This window comes from Crocuta crocuta, unplaced genomic scaffold (genome assembly GCF_008692635.1).
Source record: "Crocuta crocuta isolate KB4526 unplaced genomic scaffold, BGI_CrCroc_1.0 scaffold5, whole genome shotgun sequence".
Lineage (NCBI taxonomy): Eukaryota > Metazoa > Chordata > Mammalia > Carnivora > Hyaenidae > Crocuta > Crocuta crocuta.
This window is the reverse complement of record NW_027530500.1, coordinates 2,314,914-2,328,166: the sequence shown is the minus strand read 5'-3', so window position 1 is coordinate 2,328,166 and position 13,253 is coordinate 2,314,914.

Sequence of the window (13,253 nt, the reverse complement as noted above, 5' to 3'; positions counted from 1 at the left end):
GGGGGAGATTCTCAGCAACTTCGAGATTCCACAGAGATGTGGGGCATGAGCGTCTATCCTGGCACCGCAGACAGTCCCCAGAGACGAGGAGGTCAAGGCCAGATGTTTGAGGTGGGTCATCAGCCTGAAAGTCAACACCACTGACAAGGCAGAGAGCAGATCTCGAGAGCGGGGCACGGTGCCAGCAAATAGCAGGAACAGCCGCAGAAGAGCATTGGGTGGTAGGGCAAGGACCTCTGCGGGGAGAGCTCTGACTCGAGGGCTCCTGGGGCCAGGAGGCGGCAGTGGAGGACACACGCCACGCCCCGTCCACCAGCGGTGAGGGAATCAACCGTCCCATGGCAGGAGGGGATGGGCATTTCCACGAGGGGGACCAGGGTGAGAGGCGTGCACGTGTGTGGTGGGGCTGGAACACGGGGCGGGGACCGGCCACAGTGGCCGGGGGTGGGCAGGGGTCCCGGCCTGCTGGGAGTCTAAGAGCTTGGGCTCGTCCTGCAGGTGATAACCCCAGGCCTGGCTTAAGAGAAGCACTTAATTCATTTTTATTTATTTATTTATTTTTATTTCTAGGAGAGAGAGAGAGAGACAGACAGCGTGAGCAGGGGAGGGTCAGAGAGAGAGGGAGTCACAGACTGAAACAGGCTCCACGCTCTGAGCTGGCAGTCAGCACAGAGCCCGACGCGGGGCTCAAACCCACGAACCGCGAGATCATGACCTAAGCGAAAGTCGGACGCTTAACCGACTAAGCCACCCAGGTGCCCCCCTTAATTCATTTTCTAAATGAAGCAGCTGACTTTAAACAAGGGAACAACAAAGAAAATCACAAACTGAGAATGACCTCTTGATGGGTATGTGGAGGGGGTGTCTGAAGGTGGCTGCAGTGGCCAGAGGAGGCCAGTCAGGTGGCGCAGAGGACTTTACAGCAGGAAGCCGAGAAGGGGAGAGGCCGAGGTGATGAGCTCACTGAACGTGGGTAATCAAGGCATGGATAATCAAGAGTGTCTTACACGAAGCACAGAGCCAGACGTGTACAGGGACTCGAGTCACTGAGAAGAGGATGTGTGTCTGTGCACACCTGCGCAGCAAGCGGCCAGGCCCCGCCCACGCCGCGGCCCCGCCGTGCTGTACCCCAGCGGTCTCTCAACCCCACAGCCTGATCCTGCCCGCCAGCTGGGCTCCAGCAGCGCCCTATGAGTCCTAGTCCCGGAGTCCAGGGTCCCATCTGGTGACGCAGGGCTCGCCCGTCAGAACCCAGGAACTCCTTAGGCCACCAAGGGGCACTCGCTGGGACAGAAGGCTTAACTGGAAACCAGGCAGAGGAACTGATCAAATGAGGCCAAAAGCTGATTAAATGGGGACGAGGAGCCAATAGGTGTCCTTGGGCAGGGGGACAGAGGTGAAAACTGTACTTTGGGCTCTGGCTCTAAGAGGTGATGAAAGTATAGAGCTCCTTGAGCCTATCCCCAGAAACAACACAACCGGCTGACAGCAAATGCTGCATGGGATTGTGTGCTTAGATGTGTGCCTGGGGAGCCCCAAGTGGTCCAGGCGGCACGAGGCGCTCTGGATCCAGGCCTGCCTGCGGTTCAGACCTCAGCTTCTCTGCGTGGTGCTGTGGGACCTCCCTTCACTTACCATCGCGCACCAGGTAAAGAGGGTCAGGCATCCCCTCCCCTTGGCTGTCCCAGGACTAAAGCAGTGCTGTCTGTAAAGGTGGGTGATAGAGGCACTCAGGCCCACCGCTTCCCACCTGGGAAAAGGCAGGAGTGGAGGTGGTGACAGTGCTCGGGAAGCCCACCTGGGGGCAGTAGGACGCTAAGGGCCCAGGCCCTAATGGGGGTCTGGAGAGTATGGGGGTTGGGGAGCATGGAACGAACTGCAGGGACAAAGGGGAAGAATTACAGTGGCCTGTCCCCGGATTGGGTCAAACAGGGGGTTACACAGGCCCAGCTAGTGTCTCTCCTCTGGCTCTCTGGTCCTGTGGGTGCTCCTCTGGGCCCCCCACAGACAACGAAGGCGAAGGCTTCACTCTGGCCTTTGCTTCTTCTTCCTCCATGATCCCTGCTTGGACCTTGAGGACAAATCACAGACCCCCAGTGCCAGGAGCAGGGCAGAATGCCGTAGACAGGTGACCCCATGGGGCTAGGTTGGTGCCATGTGGATGGGGCGCTGGGTGTCACGAAGAAGATGCAGCCCAGAGAAGGGCAGGGCTGCGGGAGACATGCTGGGCTCCCACGTGGATTCAACGGCACCCTCTCCAGGCACACCTGGCCCAGCGCCATCCAGCCGCAAACGGAGTTTCCTGGAAACAAGTACACGGGCTGTGCCCCTTCGAACCCCCAAAGCACGTCACCCTCTAGTTTCTCTTGACTCTGGACAAAGCCGTCAGGAGTAGGCAGGGAAAGCGGACAGGAGGTCACCCCCCAGCCTTGCCGCGGAGCCCTCCCCGGCTCCCCAGCCTCACACTCCTCCGCAGACCAACCCCGAGCAGGCAGCGCCCCGCTCTCCCAGACTTAGGGATTCCTGGGAGGTGCTGGCCAGAGGGAACTCGGCACAGCCCTCCCCGCTGGGCGTCACTGCTCCCCGGACCCCGGACCCGCCCAGGCCCTGACCTGGCCCCCAGCTGGGTTCGAGCTGCGTGGCTGAGATGGCTCGGCCACTTGTGCTTTAGTGCTACGCAGCCTCAGGCAAACGGCCTGACCTCTCTGGTTCTCCCGCGCCCCCACAGCACAGCTCCGTACTCTGGCTCACGCGGGGTGGGGGGTGAGGGGCAACGAGTGCGGGCGGCGCAGAAACCCCCCGGCCCTCCCCACGCAGGGTGGGCCTCCCGCGCAGCCTGTCCCAGGGTTTTGTGTGGAGGGCGGGGCCAGGCCTTGGAGGCTTCCCCACGTCACGTCCGCCCACCCCTAGGAGTCCGCCCCGGCCGCCGCAGCACCCCGGGGCGCCTCGGGTCGGCCGGGCTCCGGAGACATCCCTGGCCTCGCCTGCTCCAGGCCTCCCAGACGCGTCTGCGCCCACCCGCGGCCACCTGCGCACAAGCTCCCACCTCCCCTCGTCCTCTGCTCATGCACGCCTGTTCTTCGGGCCTCAGTTTCCCCATCCGTGCAGCGAGTGTGGAGGCACTGGCACGGCCGGGAGCCCTTGCGGCCTGAGTACTCCCAGTCCTTTCTCTCCATCGCCGCGAAGCCAGTACGCGCGGGCCGAGATGCGCGTGCTGCGCGCGCCCTCTAGTGCCCAGTCCTCGCAGCTGCGCGGTCTTCGCGTGGAGGCCCCGCTCCCCCCTTGGGAACTGATTAATCACATTTAAGAGGGAAGGGGGTGGGATAAATAAACCTCAGAATGCATAAATAATAGGTGAGTGATAATGAGTGAGTGAACACTTGAATGGATGGACATCAAAATGAAAGCATGCACAGAGTAAGTGCGCAGCAGAACCAAGTCAATTAATGGCCTTGTTTGTGACTGCTTTGAAACATGTCATTTAGAATAAAAAATCAGACAGCTCATCCTGCCTACAAGGCCGTGTGCCTGGCATGAAATCTGCCCATTCTCACCGTACCTGCTGCAGACTCCCCAAACGCTCCCCATCCTCAGTCCTTCTGTACTTTTCTGCTGTCTGGAAGCTCCTTGCCAAGCTGCCACTCCTCATCCTTGGGTTTGGCCTACATGCAGCCCCTCAAACACAGCTGCTTCATCCCCTTCCTGACACTCCATATCGGGGAGCTTCCCCACCCCACCTGGTCACCTCCAGTGTGTCTCTTCCTCCAGGTCCTCTGTGCTATGACCCCCAGACACATCTGATGGGCACATTCCCAGGGTCTGCTGAGTGCCAACACATAGTAGGTGCTTAGTACAAATAAAGCAAAGCTGGCAGTTTGCTAGTGACCTGGCTTCGCACAGAAGCTGGCTGTTCCCAGGAACGGGCTTCCTTTCCAGCCCCATCCACCTGTCTTGGAGCTGACTGTCTGGGCCCCCTGGCCCTGGGGAAAAAAAGAGAGGAGCCAGGGGCATTGGATCCAAGCCAGGAGAGTTCAGGCTGGGGTGTACAGAGGCTGGCCTCCTTGCCCCCCTCTATCCTGGGGGTGGGGAGGGTAGCTGGAGGAGGCAGGGAGTTATTCAGTGCAGCCTATTCCTCCCGCTGGCCTGGCCCCTCCAGGCTGGGCCTCACCTGGGACAGAGTGGTTCAAGGAGCTGCGTTAATTAGCTTTGATGATAATCAGAGAGCAGCGGCATAGGATGTCTTCGTTCAGCCTCCAGTGATAACGCAGGACCTCCTTCCTCCCCAAGTCCTCACAATCTACTTCCCTGCTCCCTTAATTCCAGGGAGCCTGGCAGATTTCAAGGCAGCCCAATTAAAGGGGCACCAACAGATAAAAATAGTGCCTGATTCCAGAAAGGCTCCTACCTTGTGACCCCTGGGGACTCAAAGTGGGGCAGGGATGCTCCCAAACTCATTTTCACTTCATTTCCCTGTCTGTACAGTCACATCCACTTCATCTCTGCTGTCCAGCAAGCTCCACCTGTCACCTTAATGTTCTGGTAGTTTGCCCTTCCTGAATTTGCACAAGGAAGGGAAGGACGGCGTGCACCTCCACCCTTCATCCAAGGGGGAATGGCAGTGCCTGGGGTGGGGCTGGCCCAAAGGAGCTGGGGCACCTCTTAGGGGAAGTAGGCAGGCTGGCTGGGAGGGTGGGAGATCCGGGTCCCCACCCTGGGTCAGGCACTCAGGGTGTCACTTTGCCAGTCCCTGGAAGCCCAAGAGTAGATCCCCACCAGCCAGGAGGACCACAAAGGAGGCGGTGGCAGCATGAGCCAGGGGCATTGTCCCTGTGTACCTGTGGCTGCCCCTCCATCCATCGCCTTACTGAGCATCTCCTGTGTCCCAGACACCCCGGGGATCCAAGTCCCCAGAAAGTAAACCTCTCTCTTTTAAGGATGAGGTATCTGCAGGTGGACTGGGACTCAAACGCAGGGCCTCAGAGCCTTTCTAGTATGGGCATCTCCATTTCCTCCTGCCCACAACAGCCCTCAGATGTCACTAGTCCTTCCTTGAACTCCTCCAGTGACTGGGAGCAGGAGGAGGGTGGTAGGGAGGCGTTCCCTCCAACGTGGTTCAAAGAATGAGAGTCCATTTTAGCAAATGTTCATGTGCAGCTGAGAACAGCAGCTCAGAGAGCCCATTTCACTGAGACCTTGCAGCGTGTCTGCCTGTCAGTCACACACAGTGACCCTGTAAGTAGTGCGTAGCCTCTGCTCCGTCTCCTTCCCCGGTCCTCTCCACACTTGGCAACCCTTGGTCCCTTCATAGAGCCTCCTGTGAAGTTCCCTCCTCTGCACCCACTCTCTCCCACACTATTGATTTTTTTAAAAGCAGGCAGTTGTTGTGGCTGGCCTCATGCTGAGAAAGCCCGTGCTCCCCTGTGATGGAAGGTCATGAAATCTCGATTGGGCTCTTTTAGCTTCAGCTGGNTCCTACAGCTATGGCTGCTCCCCATCTGTGCCCTAGTCCTTCAACCCAGGGACACTCTGGGCTTCCTCTTCCGCATCAGCCATCAGCTGTCAGCCAGTGAGGGAAAGCTGGAGCCCGGCCTCTGCCCCCCTTCCCCAGAGCCCCACCGCAGTGCCCACCTGCTCTAGCCACTCTGCTGGGCCTTCGGGCACTTGGCTCAACACCGTGTCCAGAGTCAGCTGTACTGACTTGTGGAAGTTAGCTTACCAGAAACGACTGCACTGTTTGCAGGGACTGTATGCATCTCTGCTTCTCACTTTTCTTTCTTTTTTAATTTTTTCAATGTTTATTTATTTTTGAGAGAGAGAGAGCGTACAAGCAGGGGAGGGGCAGAGAGAGAGACACACAGAATCTGAAGCAGGCTGCAGGCTCTGAGCTGTCAGCACAGAGCCTGACATGGGGCTCAAAGTCACAAACCATGAGATCATGACCTGAGCCAAAGTTGGATGCTTAACCGACTGAGCCACCCAGGCGCCCTTCACATTTCTCTTTATAATCTAGCCTGGGTCTGAACACCTCAACTGATAAGCCCCTGTTCCAACAGCCCCCCAGGTGATTGGTTCCAAAGAACAATCACGGGTGGCATGCTCCCTCCCCCACATCCTCCAGGATGAAAATAAGAACCAAGCACTTTTCCTACCATTTTGTTCTGGTATTTAGCCATCCAGAAACTCCACCATAACGTCTAGACCAGCCCAGAGTGTCTCAACCTTGGATACCCAGAATGGCCTCAGTCCACACAAACCTGTCCTTCATTCACACCCTGGATAGGAGTTTGGGGATGCCTGCTTCCCCTTCCAACCCTACCATCCAGCACCCTAAGGCAGGCTGGACTCCAGGAGGCAGCCAAGATTTCTTTCCAGCCCCAGCCCACGGACTCCAGCCACCTTCTGCAACAGGGGCTCTGGCGCGGGGCAGGGGCCCTAAGGGTCCACCTGTCTGCCTCTGGGCTGCCTCTGGGCTCTTGCCCAGCCTTCTGTCCATGCTAGGCAGACAGAACCCTTAGGGCCCTGGACAGACGTATGGGGGCCAGGGACGCTTCCTCTCTGTGGGGCCAATAAACCTCACTTTTTACTTTAGCAGACATGAGGCCCCACTCCTACTCCCTACAAGAAAGGACTCAGCACCAGGGGAGGGGTTTTCTGGCAGCCCCGATGCTAAGTCCTTCAGCTTTCTAGGCAAACTCACTCTTCTTTCTGCTGTCCCCAGCCAATACCTCTGTGTGTGGCACGTGTGTGAGGGCCTAGCCGCTTCCCCAACACAGGGCTCCAGGACCAGGCAGAGCCCCAGGACAGACGTGGTTGCTCTAGAGCCCTCCCTGCTCCTGTGGGCTGGTGGAGACTTGGTCAGATCTCACCACGGTCTAGGGGCTCCCCTGGCCCAGTTCTGCTCTGCTCTTCCTACTCCCCCCTGTATCTTTTGTTTCCCCAACTCCATCCATCTGACACAACTACATTGAGAACCCTCTTCCCAGCTGTCCCTCTGTGCCTCTCTCTCCCCTGCCCACAAGCCACCAGCCTCCCCCCTGCACCTGGTCTCTGCAGATGGCTCGCACAGCCCTCCCTGCTTTGCTAATGGCCAATATGCCTAACAGGTGAGCGTTGAAAGGGCTTCGTTGTCACTGTCACCGCTCGTGTGAAATGAGCTGTTCGTGGAGGCTGTGCCTCTCGACTCCGGCCAGATGTGTCCTTATCTGTCCACAGATACTTCAATGAATGAATGAGCGAATGCTGCCAGGCGACCCCCCCAGAGGAAAAGGAGAGAGGTCCTATATGGGTGCCCAGGAAGACAGGACAGGAGGGAGTGTCCCCAGCTGCCCCACAGAGGCCCCTGGAAGGGAGGTGATTTTAATCACAATAAGAGAGGGGCAGCAGGCTGCACAAGTGACAGGTTTTAATTTGTAATTGTTTCCATCCTCATTTCCTGCTTCTGCTCCACTGACAGGATCCTCGCACTTAAATCAGCTTTGTCCTTTCTGCCCAAGGAGAAATGTAGAAATCCAAGAGCGAGGCGATGATTTGTGTGGAAAGCCTGAAGGGGAAAGACAGACGTGGGTGACAGGAGATGGGAGGCTGGACACTGGAGGAGCTGGGGTAACCCGGACACCTGCCTTTCTCAGCAACTGGAGCTGCGCCACTGGGGTGTAGGACCTCGCCGGGCAAGGACTCCTCTGCACTACACCGCCCTATGAGCAAGATCTTACTGCATCCTTTGTGAAGGCAAGAAAGCCAGGGCGCGAGGAAGGGGCACGCTCATGGGAGGCTGCACAGCTGATATGTGCTGGAGGTGAGATTCACACACGACAGACCGTCCCCAGGGCTCCAGCCCCCCCAAGGACAGCAAGGGTGTTGATTAGATGTTTTCTACGGCCCTGGTACCTGGGCCTCCTTACCTGCTGAGAGGCGCCTGCACATCCCAGCATCAGTGCTGAGCTCTGATGGCCGCTAACTCAGTTAGCTTAACTTGGGTGTGCGTCCGCTCCATGCCAGGCAGAAGTGTGTGGCTGCTTCTGCCTCTGGAAGCCACACCAGGAGCTCTCTGGGGAGAAGGGGCAAGGCCAGGCTTCCTGCAGGGACAGCCTATGAAAGCTGGTTCTAGCATCAGCTAGACTGTGGAGCTGACAGTGAGCAAGGACTCGGGGACAAGCTCACCCGGGGAGGGACGGACCAGTGAACACAGAGGGCTCGAAGGAGGAGCTTGAAGTAATTGGTGGGTCCTATGGGGTGAACATGGCTTGCAAGGGCTAAGGCAAGGGACCCGGGGGCTTGAGTCCTTGAGGTGGGTGATGTGCTGGTAGGAAGCCCTTGCAGGTGCCCTTCCACAGCTCACGCCCTTTCTTCCTGGCCCCAGGAGTCCAGTGTGGGCTGCAAAGTGTTGAGTTTGAGAATATGAAAATCCAGGGGTGCCTGGGTGGCTCAGTCTGTTAAGCCTCCCATTCTTGATTTTGACTCAGATCCTGATCTCACTGTCCTGAGATGGAGCCCTGCTTCAGGCTTGGCTCTGGGTGTGAGGCTTGCTTAACATTCTCTCTCTCTCTGCCTTTTCCCCCAACCCCCTGCTCACTTGCACGTGTGTATACATGTTCTCTCTCCCCCTCTCTCCATCTCTATCTCTCAAAACAAATGTTAAAAAAAGAAAGAATATAGGGATACCTGGATGGTTCAGTCCGTTAAGCATCTGATTCTTCTTTTCAGCTCAGGTCATGATGTCAGCATTCATGAAATCAAACCCCACGCATCAGGCTCTGCGCTGACAGGGCGGAGCCCGCTTGGGATTCTCTCTCTCCTTTGCTCTCTGCCCCTCCCCCACTCATTCTCTCTCCCTCTTTCTCTCCCTCTCTCATCCTTTCTTTTTCACTCTCTCTCTTAAAAATAAATAAGTATTTAGAAAGAATGTGAAAGTCTACCATGCTAGTCACCTCTCACTACCTGTAGCCAACCACACTGAGAAGCCAACAAGGGTACCAAAAGTGTCTGTCGTGGGCACTGCACTTTTCCCACCACCCAGCACAGTGCCAGGCACATAGCAGGCACTCAGCTAATATTGCATGGGTGGGTGGGGGCCAATGGATGGATGGATGGATGGATGGATGGATGAATGAAAAGGTATCACACTTATTCTACTGTGTGGGAAACACTAACACACAAACACACGTGTTCACCAGTGCACAATCACTTGAGATAACCACACACCCCTGCACACTCAGAGATTCATACCCATGCACTCATAAAGGAAGGCTGCACATACGTGAGCCACACTGGTTCTAGAGTGGTGACTTAACCACAAAATGCGAAACTGTAGACGCTATACAGAGGTACAGATCTGTTTGCCAGTTAGTGCCAGTCACCCATTAGTGGCCCTGACATTGATTCAGCGGCTCTCGCCCAGCATTCTCTGAAAGAGGAAAAAGAAGAAAATAGAGAATCGAAATCATATGAACATAAATGCCAGCTGGCAACACTTTTCGTTGTCCACAGGTGACCTGGCTCACCATGTAACACTAGTTTTTTATGGTGCAGTTGGGTCAAAAACTCAGAGCAACTAACTAGGGAGCAGCATCAATTGCTCTCCCCCTTGGGTGCCACCCAAAACAGAAAGCCAAGGTGTTCTCTCAGTGGATGCAGGTACTTAAGCCAGATTTCAGTGAGAACCCTCTCACCGTGGGTCTGTTGGCCCCGAGGTGGCTATGGGGTGAAGAGAAGGCCTCTTGTTCATCTGTGTGTACCCACTGCATGCCTCTTCAGCTCCAGGGAGCAATAGTCCTGTCTTCCCGATGCTGGCAGTAAAACAAATCAAATAGTGATTTGTGAGGCAATTGTAATACAGTATGGTAAGAGCTACCTTAAACATACATGCAAGGCTGTCTGGGGGGTCTTGGGGGCAGTCTGGGGTCCATGGACACTCTCAGTATGGGTGCTACATGAACATAAGCCCTTAAAGATTAGGAATTGACTGCATGGAAACAGGAGGAGATGAGGGAGATGGAGTGGGGGGGGAGAATGGGGAGGGCACTGCACAAAGTGTGGAAGTTTAGGGGACACAGTGCTTTCTGGAAGCAGACAGTGAGCTTGTGTTACCTGAGTATGAGGTCCACTGGGTGTGTGACATGAGACTCTGGCTGGAAACATCAGTGGGTTGAGGCTTGGTTCACACCCTCCCTGGGCCCTGGTCCAGCTTCACCCATCTGGTTCCAAGTGACCCAGGGCAGGCAAAAGGCAGAGACAAGTCCAGGGCCATCCAGCTGGCGGGATAGTCCCCAGTCTGTGGAGTGTCTCTTCCTCTCACAGCTCCTCACTCTTCCCATCCTTGTCTGGGGGTCTCTGCTTTGTTTCACCACACCTGTCATCCAAGGAAGCACCAGAGGCTCTGGGGCCTGTCAAGTCCTGCAGACCCCACCTGTACATCACTCCCCATTGCCAACCTTGAGGAAGCAAGAGGAGGATGACCCCCACCGAGGGCTCCCTCGGTGATCAGAGGGTCATTTCTCAGGACACCACACCAGTAATTCATCATGCCATCCTGGAACAGTACAAGCCAGCACTTTCCATGCTCCCATGCGGTGAGTTCTCTGCACCTCAGAGCTACTGCATGTCCGGTTTTGCAGTGTGAACAAACAGCAGGGAAAGACCCACATCTTGGTTTTCTTAAAGCAAATGCAATGCAGCCAGGCCACATGGGGGCACGAACCAGTTGGCTGTTATGTGAGGTGTAGCTTTGCCAGCTCCCAGCTCTTGACACTCATGAGGATGAGCTGACCCCTCCCTCACGGCCCTGCCCACCAGCCCCCCTCCTTCACCTGCTACCCAAATGGCTTTTCCTCAAAAAGGTAGTTTCTTCCTTGGATTAGTCATGGTTTTCCAGAGAAACAAAACCAATAGAAGATAATAGACAGGTAAGATGATAGATAGACAGGTAAGATGATAGACAGGTAAGACAGATGGATAGATCTATCTAGACTATAGATAGATGATAGATGACAGATAGATAATAAATAGATAGATGACAGACAGACAATACGTAGATAGATGGATGGATGGATGGATGGATGGATGGATGGATGGATGGATGGATAGATGGTTGGATGGATGGATAGATGATAGAGGATTTGTTGTAAGAAATTGGTCACATGACCATGGAGGCTGGGAAGCCCCAAGCCCTGTAGTCGGAAGGCCTGAGAACCAGAGGAGCCAATGGTGTAAGCTTCACTCTAAGTCTGAGTCCAAAAGCAAAAGAAGACCAATGTCTCAGCTGGAAGACAGGCAGAAATTTGCATTCTGTCTCGCTCCACCTTTTGTTCTGCTCAAGCCTTCATGCCCTGGCTGGGGCCCGCCCCCACTGGGAAGGGCAATCTACTTGACCCCATCTCCAACGTCAACTCCTAATCTCATCCAGAAACATCTTCTCAGGCACACATGAAAATGATGTTTGACCAAACACCAAGGCACGCCATGGTCCAGACAAGTTGGCACATAAAAGTAACCCTCACACTTCCTAAAGGCAGGCTTTACCCTGCCGCAGTTAGCACAGCAAGGCGCTTGGAAGGTGGAGCACTCTCTCTGCTGACCTGTCTGTGGCCTCTCACTTTCCAACCAGAGCCCATGTCCTGTGGCCACAGGCACTTTTCATATCTCACTCATGCTGAACTGTCAAGCTGAAAACAGGACCAGCGCACAGTAGGGCCAAAAACAGGACCAGCACACAGTGGGTACTCCGAAGAGACTTGTGGACTGAGTCAGTGTATGAAGGGGGCAGGGAGGTGAATCTCCAGGTACTTTTTAAAAATATTCTTCTTGGGGCACCTGGGTGGCTCAGTCAGTTGAGCGTCCTACTTCGGCTCAGGTCATGATCTCACAGTTCATGGGTTCAAGCCCCGCATCGGGCTCTGTGCTGGCAGCTAGCTCAGAGCCTGGAGCCTGTTTCGGATTCTGTGTCTCCCTCTCTCTCTGATGCTCCCCTGATCATGCTGTCTATCTCTCTCTCAGAAATAAGTAAAACATTAAAAAAATAAAATAAAATAAAAATATTCTTCTTCATATATTTCAGTATTGCCTAAAATCTTTAAGATGGATTGTTTCCTGCCTATAAAATAAAAATCATAATAAAGGATGCAATTTAATCTTTTTATGTCAATTTGTGAAATTTCTGAGTTCCCATTCCTGTCAATATTTTCTAGCCTGGGACCCACAAAAGTATCTTTCTTTGCCGACTGCCCACCACATAGGTCTCCTGGTCATTTCTGAATAGTATGTCTCATTGTTCAGGGAGAAATGAAAGGTCTATTTCTTATGAACCCAACATTGTGGCTTCTGTTGTCTCTTCTAATCCTCATATCAATCCTTGAGCAAGGAAGGCTGACCACAGTTTTCAGACAGGGAAACTGTGGCAGGGAGAGCTCCTGCCACAGGCCAGTGAGGTTTGACAGCCCAGGCACACAGCAAGTGCCAGACCTGGATATGGCAAGAGGAGCCAAATGTCTGCTGAGCCCAACTCTAAAGGCAGCCACGAATCCTGGAATCGGCCCAAATTCTTTTTGCAATTTTCTTTTCTCCTTGTGTCTGTGTGCTTGGGGAATGAATGTAAGTAAGCATGTTTATATGTGTTCTGCGGGCAGATGTCACACACACACAGCCTTGCATGTGGATTCAGACATGTCTATGCAGCGTGTGGTTGTGTGTTCACATGTATATTGTGTGTCTTCTGTGTGTCTATCTGTTGGTGTGCTTTTCCTGTGTGTGTGTGTGTGTGTGTGTTCGTTCTATCCTCTGTATCTGTGTGTGTCTGTGTTTCATTCTTGGGGGAAACACAGGGGGGAAGAAATGATACCTGCTCCCAAGAAGCTCCCAGCGTAATTAGAAGAAAGACCAAACACACAGAGGCATTCGGGTAAAGTGTGGCCTCTGAAAAGTCTGGGCACATGAACCAGCGTGGCCCGGGGGCAGGCCTTGGACCAGACATGCCGCAGAGCTCACGGGGCTCCCTTATGAATCCCCGCTCCAGACCTCAGCTCCCTCACCTCTACCATGAGGCAAACAGTACAACCTCCAAAGAGAACATCCTGAAATGCAGTGCCTGGCACCTGGGAAAGAGCCAGGAAGGCTGGGAGAGTCAGCATCAGACCGTTGCGGGAAAAGTTGATGACTGAACAGGAGCAGTGGGCAAGGCCGTGTGGAACAGGCCAGGGCTGAGCTGGGTGCTGGAGAATTCATTGAAAGCAGGGAAGGTCTGGGGAAAGGCAGGAGACACA